This window comes from Pogona vitticeps, chromosome 1 (assembly GCF_051106095.1).
Source record: "Pogona vitticeps strain Pit_001003342236 chromosome 1, PviZW2.1, whole genome shotgun sequence".
Taxonomy (NCBI): Eukaryota; Metazoa; Chordata; class Lepidosauria; order Squamata; family Agamidae; genus Pogona; species Pogona vitticeps.
The window spans coordinates 216291114-216307475 of NC_135783.1; the positions used below are offsets into that span (position 1 = coordinate 216291114).

General features: G+C 42.4%; 1 long non-coding RNA gene and 1 other non-coding gene across 4 annotated transcripts in view; both read right to left on the reverse strand.

Annotated features, from left to right (window-relative positions):
- The window catches only part of LOC140702696 (uncharacterized), a 107286-nt gene that overhangs the window by 84636 nt on the left and 6288 nt on the right, over window positions 1-16362 (reverse strand). The window contains exon 1 of one of the 3 annotated variants that reach the window (XR_012081929.2): window positions 7499-8388. The exons of the other annotated variants lie outside the window; for them this stretch is intronic. This is a non-coding gene — a long non-coding RNA (uncharacterized LOC140702696). Of the gene's footprint in view, window positions 1-7498; window positions 8389-16362 lie in introns of those variants that run through there. 3 annotated transcript variants of the gene reach the window in all.
- LOC144586213 (U6 spliceosomal RNA) lies at window positions 15880-15982 on the reverse strand. Its single transcript, XR_013540947.1, has one exon. It is a non-coding gene; the product is annotated as a U6 spliceosomal RNA (small nuclear RNA).

Below are 16362 nucleotides of genomic sequence, written 5' to 3' on the forward strand. Positions count from 1 at the left end.
TACTCACAGAAGGGAGAGTTTGAGGAAGAGAAGAGCTTGCTGATAATCTCCTGGAAAGAGGTTTCCAACAGAAATAAAGATAATGAACTTCAAAGGAAGGAATAACTCCTCATTTCTGTCTCTTGGGAGAATAATATGGCCCTTTCAACTGCTTACCAAGACATATGTCCCATCCATTCATCTGAGTCTTACAACTATGGAAACATGCATAGCAGATTTATCTTTTTATATTTATCAGGCTGAGGTTTCCCTGCTGCAGTGTAATATATAGCGGTGAAACAAAAGAGTGGCTTTTGGAGGAGGAAGTGTGAAAAAGAAGTTATGTTAAAAAGCAAACCTGCACCTCCAGACCAAAGTCTTCTGGCAACACCTTAAAGAAGAGCAACTTGAATTTCTCACATTTTCATAGATGGCAGCTTCAAATAGCCAGTTTGAGTTCTTCTCTGCACACATTCCTGGGAGCTGAAGGAACTGAAGGAAATCCACTCCCCACAAGACTGCATGGTTTGGGTGGAATCATCTTAACAAACAATTTTAGCTTCCCTAAATTAAACACACAGATTCAAACAATCTGCACTTAGAATACTGCAGTCTTCCACATTCGTCCTCATTATAAACTTTTGCAGTTCACCATGCTCTCACGTTGCCTTGCCACAGCCCTTAAAATTCAAAAGTTTGTCCCCCGTGCCACGGCACACTGTCAGAGGGTGTGTTGGATGCATATCAGCTTTCTAACTGATCCGTCCAATGAGGCCTGTGCAAATTACACACCATTGGTTAAATGGAGACTATACCAACCAGGTGTTGTTGTGCTTCAGTGGCAGGCCTATATTTTTAGGGCCCTGAGGCTTGAACTGTTGGGGTAGAGGAGTGCAATGAGCTCTGAGTAACCACCGTTATCATCAATTTAAAAAAAATGTGGATTAAAGCCACTTGGGGGGGAGAGGAAGGTCCCTTGGGATTAGGGGCCCTGAATCTTAAACTTCATTAGTTTCATAGTACATTCACTCCTGTTGTGCTTAGCAGCTCCTCTACTTATGCCCTTCCAGGCAGGCATGAATGATTTTATCCAAACCATAATAGGCTATGAGTCCTAACCAGAGGGAGCACACCTTTAGTAGGAGAGGGTATTTGGCAAAGAACTGAACAAGCCTGAGGAGGAGAAGGCAATTTGTGTCCCTCTAGATGTTGTTGGATTAGCAGCCACAATCCTTCAACACTGGCTGTGTCAGCTGGGGCTGATGGCAGCTGCAATCCAATAACAACTGGAAGGTCACGTTTCCCCAGATCCAAACTAGAGGAAGAGTCCAAAAGAAAAGGGAGAAACCAGCTACTCAGATCAGGGGAGAAACAGATGTGTCAACATCATCCCTAATTAGAAGGTGATAATAACATTTCCCTTCCCAGATAGAAGAATCCAGATACCTTCCTGACTGAGCATCGCATTTCCAAAAACAAACAAAAAGCAAAAAACCCACAAAAAAACCCTATGCAAATGGCCAATTGTAAAAGAAAAGGAAGCCAGATTGCCCTTACTTAGGATGAATACACGAATTTAACTTCTTGAAGGAACTCTCCTTCTAATGACATGCCAACTTTGTCATCTATTTCTGCTTCTTGGGCCACAAACAATGCCTGGCAGACTTTACATGCAAGAGGGAATATCTTCTGTGGAAAAGTAAACTGTTTCAGCCAGTATTTTATGTCTGCTTGTTAGAAACTGACCAACAGGCATGGGTTTAAAATATGTAGAAAATACATGGGCCAGAATCTTAAACCACTTATGCAATTACCTAAAAGCAATCTTGCAACCATTCTCTCTCTTCCGTCCACCACCATAGTCTTTCCTCCCGTCATGTGACTGGTCACATGTTAGTTACAAATTCATGTGCACCACCTGTTGTGCAACCAATCTCACAAATGACAGCCTGCCAGTGGAGAACTACATGCACAACTGCTTTTATGGACAAGATGTTTCTCAGCTGGATTTGAGTCATGAAGATCAGCCTAAACACATCTGGAAAAAACACACGAATTATTGCTTTAAACTGAGTCATGTGACAATCATGCTATAACCCAAGCCAATGGGAAGCATGGCAGGACTGTAATACAAGACCTCTAACAGCGCAGTCCTGTGCATGTCTACTTAGAAGTAAGCTTCATTGAGTTCAGTGGGTCTCAGTCCTAGGAAAGCATGTACTGTACTGTATATGATTGCTGTCTAGAGGGACTAAAGGTTAACCCACTTATATGATGCGGAAATCCCTCTCCAATTAACGAAAGTTAATTTTGCCTAGAATGTGGAGCTTTCCCATGGTTCAAAACAAACAAACAAACAAAACACCACCAACCCAAACAACCTCATAGCATTTTGGATTTTGACTAACAATAAGTGCAATCATGTATCTAACATTTAGCATACAAATAATTGGAATGAGTCTTCTCACATGCCTGCAGCTTAGCATAGGCTTAGAGATTTAGCAGGCTGGGCCAAAATCCTCATCGATTTGAAACAAGCAAATCCTGACCTTATTACATTTCTGAATAAAGAAAAAAGAAAAAACACCTCAAAACTACTGATGACTGACCACTGTTTTAGTCCCTAAAAACATCCATAAAGGGTTTCCCCTTTAAAAATAATAGATTCTCTCAATGCTGTCTCCTGCCTAAATTTATTATGAATGTCCAGAAACCCAGCAAATCTCCTCATAAAATAAAACACTGATCCAGTTCTACACGTTACATCAAAATAGACATAGGAGGCTCCATACCACAGTTTCTACATGTTTAAAATAGTCATGCCAGGAGCTCTACCCAGGCATTAAAAAAGCATTATTTTGAAATTGTGAATGAGGGGAAGAGTTCTGGCCCTGCCTCGTGCATAATCACTCTTGCCACAAGAGGAGGCACATCCTGAAGATGAAAGCGTCAACTGCTCATGGAGATTCTCCATATGACTGGGGAGCCTGAGCAATCAGTTACTGACTGTCCTTCTTCATGGGAAGACAGTGGAGGGCAGTGATAGGGCTAGAACTCATGCTTTCATATTAGCCCTTGCTTGAAAGCCTGAATAGGGCTCAGGAGGTGAGACAATTCTCTTCGTATGTTTTGGAGTAGTGTAATCTCAAATAAGAGGAGGTATCATGAGGACACATGAACATTTCAGTTGAATATTAACCATATGCAAGTGTGAGTGGCCTAACTGAAATGCCTCAAGATTTTCCCACTAGCCCTAAGGAAGAAACGGTCACTCTAATTTTGAGGCAAAGTGTAGCACAAGCAGTTAGAGGCCACAATGTAAAGTCTGACTGATTAAAATCTACACACACATACCAGACCTTAACCAAAAGGCTGAGAAGTAATTATTAATATCAATAACTATGAGTAAATTGAATACAAAAGTAGGAAATAAAGCAGAACCAAAGATGGAGCCAGAAATGAAGCAGGAGAATGATTACTCAAAGTCTATGGAGCCAACAACCTGTTTGTTGCAAATACTTAAAAAGGTGTTTTTAAGGCAATCAAATGGATGACTGTACACATATATGGCAGCAGAGGACCGATATAGAAATCAAAAATACATAACTGGGAGTAGCAAACAGAGGACCTATATTCCCGCTGCCAAACATGATCAGGAGGAGATTGTAGCTCTGACCATGAGCTACATGTTAAGAGCAAAAATTAAAGAAAAACTGAAGAAGCAGATTTTAAAAAGCTTAGCAGCAAAATATAACTAAATAACATTTCTGATTAATTAAAAGTCCATGTAAAGAACAGGTTTGAATTCCTAAACTCAACTGACATGAACCAAAAGAACTGTGGATGAAAACCAAAGACATTGCTGGGAAAGAATACAAAAATATGTTTTCTATAGGAATTTATTTATTTATTTATTTTATTTGTTTGATTTATATCCCGCCCATCTGGTATATTCTACCACTTTGGAAGAAGAAGAAGAAGAAGAAGAAGAAGAAGAAGAAGAAGAAGAAGAAGAAGAAGAAGAAGAAGAAGAAGAAGAAGAAGAAGAAGAAGAAGAAGAAGAAGAAGAAGAAGAAGAAGAAGATCTAATCCTTGGTTCAATCATCACTCTAAATGGCATCTGTGGCCAAGAAATCGGAAGAAAACTGAGACTCAGAAGTGCAGCTATGAAGGAACTAGAAAAGTATAAGGAAGCCAAAGTGAAGATCATCTGTACTGAAGTACCTTGGATTACTATATATACCTATGAACACTAAATAACAAAGTTCTTTTGAAATGAAGTATTGAAGGAGAGCTTTACAGGCAATATAGAGCACCAAAAAGAAAAATAAACGAGTGCCAGATCAAATCAACCCTGAATTCTCTCTAGAACCAAAAATGACTAAAGAAAAAGAAGTTAAATGCATTTTAGAGACCAAATGTATTGATTGATCAATCACATTTATATCTTGCCCTTCTCCAGTGAATCCAAGGACTCTTCCCTATTCTATCCTTGCACTACTACTGTGACGTGGGCCACTATTGTGAGACTGTGACTGGCCCAAGCTCATTCAATTAGTTATATGGCCAAGTGGGGATCTAAAACCATGTCTGCAGAGTCTTTATCTAACAACTATACTTTGCTTAATCCCAGTATGTATGCTACTCAGAGGTAATTCCTAAGAGGTGTCATTGGACTGAGGGTGTGACTACACTATGGCTTAATTCATTGTCTCTTTTATGATTGATCGCACAAAGACTGGATTGTTTCAGTGCCAGTGTCCAGGCTTGTCCTCAATCTAATGTATTTTGATACATGCCTACAGCCCCCTTCCTTTGATACCACCCACCTGTCAATCTCCAGCTCTCTTTTCTTATTTTTTTTCTGTGCAGAGGTTATCTAGTGTTAACCTGTGTAGTTTTTACAAAACAATCACACAGGGAAAGCACCATTCAAATCACTTCAGTTTTTAAAAAAAAAGTAGAATGCCCCAGGGGCAGGAGGAAAACTCCAAAACAGAAGCAAAAAAGGGTCGGTCTGATTCGCATTAGTCTTTGCATCATGTGCTCATCGAACAAATTTTCCGTGTATAAGACAATACTTTTCTGTAAAATATTAAGATACAGAAGTAAGGAGGGGGAAGGGATCAAAGTGCTCTGATCCCTGCTCTCACCCTCCACTTTTTTCACAAGAAAGAAGAAAGTGGAGGGGGAAAGCACTTTCTTGTGAGGAAAGGGGGAGCAGGAATCATCAAAGCAATTCATCAAAGTGATTCCTGCTTTTCCCCTCCACTTTCCTTGCAAGAAAGTAGAGGGGGAAAGCAGGAATCAAAGCGCTTTGATCCCTGCCTTCCCTCTCCACTTTCTTGCGAAGAAATTCTGGGTTAGAAAAGGGAGGGGTGTCTTATACACAGAAAAATACGGTACTTTCCACTTCTCTGTTCCAATTGCAGAATAAATCCCAAAGCCGACATCAGTGTCATCACAGCCTGACTCATAGGGAAGTATGCATAACAACAGTGGGCAAATGGTGACCCTCCAGATGTTGTCGGTCTGTTACTCCCAGCATTGCTCACGATTAGCTGAGGTAACTAGGGCTGATGGGAGTTGTAAGCCAACATCAATGGAAGGGTCCAATTTTGCCCACACCTTGGATATAGCAACTTTACATTGGGAATTGAATTGAATAGCATTCTCAATTGATAAACAGTTTTAGTCTACTTCTTGGTGGTTTTGTTTGCTTGTTTTTAAACTCCTAGCACAGCATTGTGAAACATCTGTGATGAATTACCCAAAATAATCATGAGGTTTTATTTGTGAATATCTAATATAAAACTTGCATTCACCCCTCACATTTTTGGAATAAAAACAGTCTTTTACTTTTCTTTCCCAATAATAACCAAGGGTTGTTTGTTTGTTTGTTTGTGATGATAATATAAAGAAGTTACGTTTCATTTAAAAACTGGGAAGTCAAGTAACTTGCAATGTAAGTAACTGCACCTCAGATTAAACAGTTTGTTACTGCAGCTTCAAAGGGAGGTCCAGACTGATTTGGCTTATGTACTAGAAGTTAAAATTGGGAGGTAGCTTTGGTTAATGCATTGGGTAAAGCATCAAAGATGAGTTTATTATATGTGGATTTCTCATGTGTTTTCTGCAGTTTATATCAAACTATAACAGCTGATAATTGTAAAACTCACCAAGGCCACCATGGTGCAGAGTCGATTAACTAAATGATGACAGATGGTTTTAAGTCTAAGCTGCACAAACTCGTAAGTCAGAGGTCAGGTCTGGGGCTTTTTCAAAACAACAAATTGTTAAACAACACCCAATATGTTTATATAATATGGAAAACAATTTTACTACACATTCACTGTTATTATTACAACTCTCTGAGGCATTTGGGTATGTTTTTAAAAGGAAGTTTATATATAAAATATTGAATTGCCGGTGGTGCCAGCTATGTGCTGCTAATATTCTATATGGAGCTAGGACATAATCTTGTTTCTGTGGTATTCCTGTTGATACTTGGAACATATATCAACATTTTAAGTTTTTTTAAAAAATGGAACTAAAGGATAAGGCTGGGATGTTACTCTTAGTTACGCAAAGAGGGGAAAATACATTTATCACATTTTTGCTGAGATGGTCCCCAAGGGGTAAAAGAAATCTACTTTCCATGGCATGTGATTGTTCTCACCTGTGTATTTGGCATCTCGTGTGCTTTGTTTTGTGATTGGTCACTGAAAAGTAAATAAGGTTTAACTTGCAAGTCTGATTGCTTAGTAGTTTCCAGAAGCTAGACCTTCCAAGTCTGACCGCTACCTCACACCGATCCTCTGTGGCTTAGGACTGCATATACAGTATATGTCCAGCCAATAAAACTGGCAGAATCAAATGTGCTACATGCAGTGAAGCTCTTACAAAACCACCAGTAGTCTAAAGAATACATTGTCATACACCTGCACTGTCAAGCAGCAAAACGTGTTGAACTAGTCCTGCATTGTATAGTGTCTTATGTTGTGATACATTGTCAGTAACAAATATCAGTTTTGGGGACATAGTTTAAGAGAAAGGTTCACAATACCTATCAGTTATATCCATGCATGTGGAGAAAAATCAAGACAGAAAAAAATGGACTCCAAACTTCAAAAGCTTCCCTGCCCTCAATGCAGGTACTATGAATATACAGTAATATAACATTGATGGACTAGGACTCAGGAGGCCTGGGTTCAAATCCTTGCTCATCCATGGAAACTCATTCAGGTTTGGAACTGTAAATCCACTCACTCACACCTCACTTACACTGAAAGCCCTATTAGGGTCACTATAAGTTGGTTCAGACTTGATGGCACGTAACAAACAACAATGGTATTTGAAGCCCATATTTAGAACACTGTTCTCTACTATCCAGTGTAGTGTAATGGACAGAATGACAGACAAGGACTCTGGAGACCTGGGTTAGAATCCTGATCTGCCATGGATACACCTGGCAGAGGACGCGGCAGCACTAAAACTGTTCCTTAAGTATCTCACTTACCTTGGAAACCCTAAGTCAAATACAACTTGACATAGCACACCCTCTTCTCATTTCCACAGCTCATTCAGATCACAACTCTCAGGATGCCCAATCCAGTGAGGTGAGTGACCATGTGAGCTCGGACATTCTGGGAGCAGCAAGTAAAAGGAACATTTCCACATCTCTGGCTTTGTTCGTAAAAGGGCTTGAGACCAGCTGCCAAGTGTGCAGCTGATGTGGAGGGTATGAGGTATTTGCTTCACCATGTTCCTCTGGGACCCGTGGTCCTGGCTGGATGAATCTTGTAATGCACACAGAGGATGCACACGCACACATTCCCATCCAGAGCTGCTAAACTCATATTGCATGGATGTGACCGCAATGGCCCCTAAATGTAATTGTGCGCCAAAATAGTGCAGCAGCTGTAAAGGAAAGATAATGGTTGCCTTCCTATCTTTCTGCTCATCGTCAATAAAAGAGTAGGTGCTGAAGAATAAATAATGAGTACTGCCCAAAGCAATAGCAGGGGCAACGGCAACAGCCTCACCGATTCTGCAACACCACCGTTATTTGGAGAGGTTTCTGAAGTATTTTGTGCGGCTTGAAAGTTGCCTGACAGGCTCGGTTTATCTAACTCATACCCCAGATAGTCAATTAATTCCCTTCCTCAAAAACAACATCACGTTTCTTACAGTCTGAGTGATTTCCGGCTTTATCCCCTGATAAACAGAACTCTGGCAAAGGTGTCGCTGAAGTGAGTTTTGCTCGGTTGCCGAAAGCCGTGACATTTGTATCCGCAGCCTAGCAGAGCTTAGAGTTATTCCATGTTTCTCTTTCCTTAAGCGTCACGTGTGCTTGGAACAGATTAGAAACAAATTTGAGGGATTTAATTGGGAAAACATGCACGGATTTCTTTCGGTGGCAGATCTGCTCCTGCTGATGCCAATGTAAATGAGGAGCTGGACTACTAGGGTTCAAAGATCTCTGGCCAGGAAAGTGTGTGTGTGTGTGTGTGTGTGTGTGTGTGTGTGTGTGTGTGTTTTTAAAAAATTGCACAAGCTTCAGACCAAAGAAGGAACGGTAAACAATTCCCCCACAGCATAAGCAGCAACTGGGAGAGTCCAGTTCAACAGACTCACTTCTGCTTCCTTCCCCAGCAGTGCTGATGTCTTATTTGTACATGGCAACAATTCAGCAGAACAGATTCGTTGTTTGCCTGCTCCAGAGACAGGAACTTTTGGTTGCCCCAAGTGAGATGTTGCGACGTCCTTCCATCGCAAGCAGAGGTGGGAAACTTCAGAGGCTTCCTAAACAATTTTCCACTCTTGGGGCCACCAAGGGCTGCAGCAGCCTTTAAAATTGTCAAGCATTAAAACTTTGTGTTCCTGAAAAATCCACTTTTCATTTCACTATTATAATTTCAGGACCTGATGATCCTTCAGGTTTATCCCAAAACCAAAACTCCAGAAGACTTCCGGGGGTGGGGGAGGGGTTTGCTGGGAGCAGTCTTTTGGAGCACTGCACATAACCCCCAGGCCAAACTTTACACAACCCTGATCTAAAGATACCCACTGGATTGGCAGCTGGGTTTTGTTTTTATGTTCATGCTGGGATAGTGTCCTCTCTACCACACTTCAAAGAGAGCAGGTTAGAGGTTACAAGCCATAGCTCTGTCTTCATTCAGCAAAGGGATTTCTGCCTTCCACATCACCCCGCATATGGTACCTGGTACAACATAAATTACTTCATTCATATTCTTCTCAACTACCTTTTGCAGCAAGGACTAAATTACAAAACCAATGTTAAATGGAATACAAGTATTATAGGGGCAATGGTCAACATGTAGTAAAGCCCATGTTGATTTTCCCATCCAGCCATAGCCTCTTACATTGCATCAGTGAAGCAGGCACTTCTAAAATATCTCTCTCTCTCTCTCTCTCTCTCTCTCTCTGTGTGTGTGTGTGTGTGTGTGTATGTGTGTGTGTGAGTGAGTGAGTGAGTGAGTGAGAGAGAGAGAGAGAGAGAGAGAGAGAGAGAGCAGAAATGGTAGATCTCAGCCCAGGCTTCTAGTTGCCACAGGGACTGATGGCAGATGGAGCTCAAATGTGAGGGTGAGTCTCTGAAGGTCAGGTCAACTTGCTTGTAGAATTCCAAAATTCAAGTGTCCCTTTGGGTTCAAATTCATATAAAAATTAAAGATGTCTTCCTCAACTGGGTTATGTGTCATACATAGAAAAATCAGCTCCACATGTGGAATCTTCAAAACCCTAGACCAAGCTGGTAAAGGCCTCAGCAATTTAAGTGGCAACAGCAGTTCTGGCCACTTCATTTGTCCTGCTCTTTCTGATTATAGTCTCTTACTCACAGCCCTGTTCTTTCTTAGTCCCATCTCTTTGGGCTGAACCAATATTTCATAGGGGTCACACAAGCACACAGGTTCTTCCCCTTTCATACAAGAAAGATTATATACTGATCATTACTGATCATGTAATATGAATAAAGTTGTGGCCTTATTGAATCCCAACCAGCAGTTTCATCTCATCATTCTCACCACAATGATAATAACTCTTGTCCTAAAAGCACTGAAATAGCGGGGATGGGGGGTGGGGGAATAACAGACCCATTCCTACTTTAGGGTGTGAAAGAACAGAACTTAACAAGAAGCCTTAGAAAAACCCAATGCACAGCAAGTTAGCAAGCAAACAAGATTAGAGATGCTTTCAAAAAGGAGACTGATTTCCTATAATACTCTCAGGTCTTATTAGATTCATTTTTTAATGGAAAATTCTTGTTTTGTTTTTATAGGCTGAATAGCTTCTTAATTCTCACACATACTGTATTTATAGCAATGTAATCTTTTTTTAAAACACTTACATGCTTGTAAACTTGGATTTCCCCGAATTAGTTGTTAAAAGCTTTCTTCCTTTAATCTTGTAACTAAGTGCCTGATTTGTTATTCCATCACTATGAAACGATCACGAGTGGTATGGCATGCAGATGTCTATATATGCTAAGGAACAATGTGCTCATTGTGATCTACCCCAATTCACAGGGGACCAATTGCACTGGAGCTTAACTGCATACCTGAAGGGAACAAGAAACCGAGCACTGTATGAGGAAAGAACTGGCCAGGTTGCACGAACATCGGTTACACACATGCCTCCCACTCTGTTTTCTCTGTCGGGCAGAGAAGTTCCAATACGCAAGTTGAACTTTCATCAGTGGCAAGACATTCTGGTGGCACAGAGCATGTTTCATACTTCAGGGCCGTTCCTGCCATGAGCCTCAATGAGACAGTAGCCTCAGGTAGCTGGTTGCTAGAGACAGCAACTGTGTCCCTTTTTCCCCCCCAGGTCACCACCTCAATGTCCAGGTGTAAGCCATCCAGTAGCCAGCTGCCTTGCCATAGGAGGTGGTGGCCACAGTGGTAGCCAAGGCAGCAGAGGAAGAGTCAACCAGATCTGTTGAACACCCCCACCCACCCCCACACACAAACCCACCACCCCAAGTCAAAGACTGCCAAGAGATGGAGAAGAAGGAGAGGTGGGTGGCAACAAGTGATGGGGGCAGCCCTGGTGGCTCTCTGCGTGCCTCTGGAGGAGCCCCAAAACCTCCCATCAAAAGCTGGCTCTGTCCGTAGCCAGCGGTTCTTTCAATAGCCTGCTGCTGGAGTCTGTGGAGGCAAGGCATTATGGGAGGGTGGCCTCCAAGATCACCCAGCCAAAAGCACAGCTACTTCATCAGGGCTTGTGTGTGCACATACAGCCAGCCAGCCAGCCAGGCTGCACAGTAAAGAGGCATTTCCTTACCTCATACCAGGAGGAAGAGATGGGAGTGTCCCAAGAGTATACAAGCACGCACACAGGAGATGTGGGGAGGAGAGCGGTGACTTGAATCTTACCTCAGGCGGTAGAAGAGCTCAGGCTGGCCATGCTCAGGTTGCCCGTAGAATTTCCACCAACAGTGAAATAATGTCCCAGGCTCCCATGTTTTTGGATCTTTGTTCCCGGATTTATACCAACAGTGCTCTAGTGATCCCAGGCTACCATAGTCATGGATGGACAATGAGGAGCCCATCAGATGCTGCTGAACAGCCAGTCACACCAGCCCTTGCCAGGAGAACCAGAGAGGGTGAGGGAGGGGTCGTGGGATGCAGCCCATCGACAAGTGAAGGGCCACACAGTCCCCAACTGTGTTTTAGGTTGCTGGCCTAAGCACACTTAAACACAGGCAGGTATGCCCCACTGAACATAACAGGCCATACTTTTAAGTGAACATGCAAAGTGGTTGTTGTGGGTTTTTCGGGCTCTTTGGCCGTGTTCTGAAGGTTGTTCTTCCTAATGTTTCACCAGTCTCTGTGGCCAGCATCTTCAGAGGACAGCACTGAACATGCAGAGACTAGGAGGGAAGGTGCTTGGCCTGCAGAAGGCATCCCCAGTTTCATTTTTAAATGCTGTTGGGCAAAAGATCTCGGTCTGAGAGCCTGAAAGAACTGATTCCAACCAGAGTCATCCAAAACAGGCTAACTGGACAAAGGATCTCAGTGATGTCAGAGAGCATCTTACGTTCCTCTGATAAGGCTGCTAAACCTTTCTTCTTCCTATGCGTGGACTCCTCTTAAATCCAACAAATCCTAGGGATCTTGTAAATGGAATTTAGATTTTGTTCTGGGAGTGGAACTGTCTCTCCAAAAACTGGGCTCAAGATTAGAATTGTCATAATCAGTTGTTATTACATTTGAAAAAAATAAAATAAAATTACCTGATACAGGGAGTTGGTCTCAAAGAGTAAGAATTATTAAGAACCACGTGTCTATATGGAGGAGTGGGCCGCTTGCTCTCCTCCAGAAACTTCACTTCATTTATTACTTTCATGTAAACAGATGCATAGTGTTGCAGTGGTGGGCCTTCGACACATGAATGATGCTATCCTATTATGATTCAGCCTTGCCCCATGTTCTCAGAAAAACCCTGCAGACATTTTATTGTGTGATGTTTACAGAAACAATGGAAGACTAGAGAGAAGTCTTCTCAGGGATGAGAACAGTTTTTCTGAAATCCACACGGTTTTGCTTTCCACTCTCAGAATGACATTTTCCCCTCCCACGATACTACCCTTGTTATATATTGAGGAAATGAGAGAGTCCGGGGCCTCCAGGTACACAGGAAGAAGCAGATCCTTCAGGACCAGAATTTTCTAAAAATCTGTTTTATAGAATAAACATTAGAAAGAATTTTTTATGAGCCCAAACGTGCACAGAGTGTATATGTCCTGATTTGTAATAGTGAGGCAATGGAAGAAAAAGCTTCACAGAGCTTGGCTTGTAGCCTCATTTAATATAGGATTTAACTGGGGATAAATATATATATATTTTAACCATACAAAAGTTTGGAGTGAAGATCAGATCACCATATGAGGACAAATACCACACATAGCTATGTCGAAAGGATTAAAATTCCTAACACAGCAAGTCGTGCCTGCCGTTAGCTTTTTAAGATTAGATTTAAGGGGGTGGGGTTGTGAAACACACCATAATAACTACTTTCTGCATAAGCACATGAGAAACAATGCCGGCTGTGGTTCAATTCGTCTCAATAAAGTGAAATCAATTGTCAAGATCAATAGGAAAATGCCACATGGCAGTGTTAATGACGCTCTTTGTGTTAGATCAATAAAACTGAAAAAGTGGGTGATGTGGTTCTACTCTCCCTCCCTTCCTCTTTCAGCAAGACTAGTATAGTTTCTAGTCACTTTGGAAAAACTACCTTTCTTTGGACTACATCCCCCAGAAGCCATTGTTTATGCTGGCTGGGAGTTGTCATTCAAAGCCATATAGTTTCCAAACACTGATCATTGGAAGGTTCAACATATGGTCAATCAACAGAACTTCATAATTTTTGTAAAATCTCTCTTTTAACTTAGCATGAGAAGCTACACTGAATTCTTTTTCATGAGAGAGATCAGGGCTGACCACCTCCCGGGGCACCCTCAGAGTTCAGCATCTGGGTGGGCAACCATGCATGTATGTTTTGTTGTTGCCGTTGTTTACTTACTTGTAGAACTGGAATTTTCAGCACAAGGCACCTTGCTGTCCTTCCATCCCCTGCCTGAGGCTTCAACAGTGGTGTGTGGATCTTCACGTGTGTGTGCAAAGATGCCACCTGGCGGTACTAGGGCCAACCCACAGCCAGAGCACACAATACTCAAATCACAGTACAACTGTTGCTGCACTTCTGGGAAGCACTTAAGGTGTGCAGATATGTGTATTTTGGAATACAACTGCCTGAATGCCCCAAGTAGGATAGGCCATGTGCCCTGGAAATCCTGGAGCTATAATCAAAAGACACAAATCTGCATACTTCCAGGACCCACTTGTTCTGGCATGGGAACCCTGATCTGTGATGATTTCATGCAGGAGCACAGGAAACCTCTGTATACAAAGATGGACTTGGTCCATCTAGCCCAGTGCAGTCTACCCAGACAGGCAGTAAATTCAGACAGGTGTATTTTGCAACCCTATATAGAAGTGCCAGGGGCTGACGCCCACCCCATGACATTCAGCACTGGAAGCAGAAACTCTTCCTGGGAGCAATGACTGGATCTAAGAGTCAACAGCCTACTTCAGCATCCAGTGCTAATGATGTTGGAATCTCCCCTTCCTCTTGCTATAGTGTAATGAAAATTGGGGGGAGGCTTATTTCTCAGTCTCCCAGAGCAGGTGTTTAGGGAGTACGAGGAGCTGCAAGCAGGGTTCCCAGGTCTTGGGATTCCACCAGAAGTCTCAGGAAGCTGTTCCACTTCCTTGGATCTCCAGGTGAGGAAACAAGTATTGGATGAATGGTGCTAGAAGATGAATTTTAGTTCTGGTGTGTGAAGTGCCTTCAAACCCCCTCACTCCTTTCCAACTGGGCACAGAGTTTCACCAAAACATGTTTGTAGCTGTGTTCTGCTTCTGCAACATCAGTGGACCAAACAGGCAGGAGTGAGGGCGTAGGTTGAGAGTTGGAAATGCATGGTTATGGCATCTGGAGCAAGGCAGGAAGTGCTGTGATTTGTGAGCCTTTTTGTTGCATGAATCCTGGAAACAGTGCTACCAGGCCTGGGGTCCAGCAGGGAGCCTTTCACAAGTGCCAATAGCAATAAAGATCCTGGGGAAACTCCTCACATGGTATGTGTACTATAAGTAAGAGCACCTGGAGTTTGAACCCCAGCAGGAATGGAGGCAACTGGTTCAGCTGGTGATAGTCACTTCCAGTGGCCACCTCTTCTGCTGGGCACCACTGGGCAGACATTTCATTTTGCCACCTGCCAGGCCACAGAAAAATGTACCACCACCACCACCACCCTAGCTCTTGGTTGCTATCTTATGTAGAAGCCAGATTTCACTTTGATTCTGGGCCCATTTACCTGGATTCTTTTGTAGGGTTTTTTAAACAAGTAAGCTGACCCAGAAAGCTGTTCAGAGTCTCCCCCACCAAAAAAAGCCTTGCTTGTTTGTCCCACCTCTGTGACATCACTAAAGCTTTCAGGTTTTGGCCTGTTCCTCAGGACGTGGGATGCATTTTTACCCCATTTGGGGTGATTTACCCCTGTTCCCTGACCACTGCTCTAGTGGGACCCAGCCAACATACACCATCATATCTTTTAGGTGCAAGTTCTCCTTATGGGTATGCAAGGGGTGGGGGAATCATTTTCTTTGGTTTCATCTTTAATAGTTCTCACAGATTTCTAAACTTAACAGATGGGAGGAAAAAAGAAAATATTACTTGCTAAGGTTTTACTTGTTCTGTAAAGTAGCATGCACACTGATGGAAGGACAACATTTATAGGAGGAAGAGGAGAAGGTTCCTGACAAGAGCAGGTGAAAAATACCAAGTCTGTCATCCTATAAGGGGTTGCTTGAAATAATTAAGGGAAATGATTCTGACCTTTTTTCATCTTGCTTTCAATCAGATTTAACCATGAGAGAGAATGTTATTTTAGCAACTCTTGGAGAACACAGTGACAGATCACACTATCTCCTTCCTGCACCATGTCATACTTATTACAGGTGTTGCTTCAACAGCCTTAGTTCATTTTCCAGATTTGAGTCAAGATAGAATTAAAAAAGCTTCTTCACTGAGCCTCGTGGCACTGTGGTTAAACTGCAGCACTGCAGCCAAAACCGTGCACACAACCCAGGGTTCTATCCCAGGCTCAAGGTTCACTCAGCCTTCCATTCTTCTGATGCCAGTAAAATGAGTACCCAGCTCACAGGAGGGGCACTGTGTTGTCTGCATAATTGTAAATTGCCCAGAGAGTGTTTTAAGTGCTGTAGGGCAGTATATAAGTAGCACACTTCAATCAGTGTGATTCAAATCAAATGACACAGGCTATCTGAATGGTGAAATCTAAGAAATGTTATGCATTAGTCACGCTTCATGAATTTTCATGTCCTTGCAAAGATGGGGCCATGCTAATCTTCTCTGTATCATTCCAATTTTATTATATGTGCTGATGAAGCTGGGGATTTTAAGGTCAGGATGGGGTCAGGGCCTGAGGTCTTTAAGACAATGTATGACCCAGCAGATGGAAATTCTTTGCTAGACCATTGTATCTGGACAAGACTCTCTAAGGCCAAACAAATGAGCCGTGCAGAGCAGCTACTTGCTAGTTTCAGTATTCTAAGTGACCTTGTTTGGCTCAATGGCCTAGCAGCTGACTTGAACTTCAAGGGGGACTTCACTTATATCTCACCTCACAGAGTGAGTGTGATAGATTACATCTTAATACTGTGCTTGAATTTAAGGTTGGGCCATTAACCCTCAGTGCTCATCTACCCCTACTTTGTACTCTTGCTATAAAAACAAAACCCTGTGGAGCAATCAAAACAAGACCATGCTCAT